This window comes from Pteropus alecto, unplaced genomic scaffold (genome assembly GCF_000325575.1).
Source record: "Pteropus alecto unplaced genomic scaffold, ASM32557v1 scaffold79, whole genome shotgun sequence".
NCBI classification, from domain to species: Eukaryota; Metazoa; Chordata; class Mammalia; order Chiroptera; family Pteropodidae; genus Pteropus; species Pteropus alecto.
Window position 1 is genome coordinate 17,692,633 of NW_006494612.1, and position 1,693 is coordinate 17,694,325.

Below are 1,693 nucleotides of genomic sequence, written 5' to 3' on the forward strand. Positions count from 1 at the left end.
TGTAAATTCCTTAATTGACTGAAGAGAATTTCTTTTTTATTCTTTTGTTTTTAAGTTTTTATTTTTCAATTAGAGCCGACATTCAGTATTATTTTATATTAGTTTCAGGTATACAGCATAGTGGTTAGACATTTATATAATTTATGAAGTGATCCTCCTGATTAGTCTAGTACCCACCTGGCGCTGTACATAGTTATTAAGATATTATTGACAATATTCCCTATGCTGTACTTTACATCCATGTGACTATTTTATAACTACCAATTTGTACTTCTTAATCCCTTCACCTTTTCACTTAGCCTCCCGACAACCCCTATTCTATCTGGCAATCACCAGTTTGTTCTCTGTATCTATGAATCTGTTTTCATTTTGTTTGTTAGTTTATTTTGTTCCTTAAATTCCACATGTAAGTGGAATCATATGGTATTTGTCTTTCTCTGTCTGACTTGTTTCACTTAGCATAATATCCTCTAGGTCCATCTGCATTGTTGCAAACAATAAAATTTTTTTTTATGGCTGAATAATATTCCATTGTATATATCTACCACAACTTCTTTATTCAATTGTCTATTGATGGGCACTTAGATTCCTTTCATATCTTGGCTATTGTAAATAGTGCTGCAGTGAACATAGAGGTGCATATATATTTTTGAATTGGTGTATTGGTGTTCTTTGGATAAGTACCCAGAAGTGGAATTGCTGGGCCATAAGTGGTTCTTTTTAATTTTTTGAGGACCCTCCAAACTGTTTTTCATAGTAGCTGTACCAATTTGCAATCCTACCAACAGTGCGTGAGGGTGCCAACACTTGTTTTCTGTGAAGAGAATTTTTTATACATATTGGGTTTTGAGGCAATTTACAAAGAATGAAAGAAATTTTGTTCCTTGGCTAATTGCATGAAGACCACACTAATTAATTACATGCAGCGCATGATCTTGGGATAGAAAGGAAAGAGAAGAGCAGTCACAGATGAAATGGGGTAGGATCAGCTTTCTCGGTGTCAGGAAGAAATAGCATCCCTCCCAGCAGAGAAAGGGAAAAGGAATCTATTAAAACATAAATAAATAAAATGTCCAGAGACATTTCCACGGAAGAAATATATGTGGGATTATTGCATTATTTGAACATATTATAGGTTGTCTTATGTGCCTTCCCAAAATTAAAAAGTCTGGTAGTAAATGTCTAGTATGTTTTACATAAAGCAAAAGTGTTATATGTTAGCTTATAAATTATTAATCATACCTTAAATATACATTACATTTATCAATATTATAATAGACATTATATTTATCATGAGCACTACATTTAAAATTACAGCAAAAAAACAGTTTTAAAAAATCAAGCAAATAAAAAATATTTGCCTGCTTGTTTCTTAGGTTTGCTCCTCTGTTTTTTAGTTTACTTTTTAAAATCTTTATACCACCTATTCCAGTTATGAATAGTTGAGTTTTCTACAGGAAAGGTTTATTGAAATGTTTGTTCAAATTCGAAATAAGTCATTTATGCAATATTTCCTGAATAGTCCTCAAAATCTAAATAGATGGATTCATTAGCTCAATATTGTAGGATGCCAGCTGGCTTAGAGTATTTTGATGATGTCCTCTCCCCACCTTCAGTTCATGGAGGAGGACCAGCTGGCCCACAGACACTCATCTTGCATAAGCACTGGAGGATGGGAACTTTCTGCTCTTTC

At 33.1% G+C, this 1,693-nt stretch overlaps 1 protein-coding gene across 1 annotated transcript in view; it reads left to right on the top strand.

The window, feature by feature from the left end:
- The window catches only part of RSPO3 (R-spondin 3), a 76,025-nt gene that overhangs the window by 40,888 nt on the left and 33,444 nt on the right, over positions 1 to 1,693 (top strand). The window lies entirely within an intron of this gene.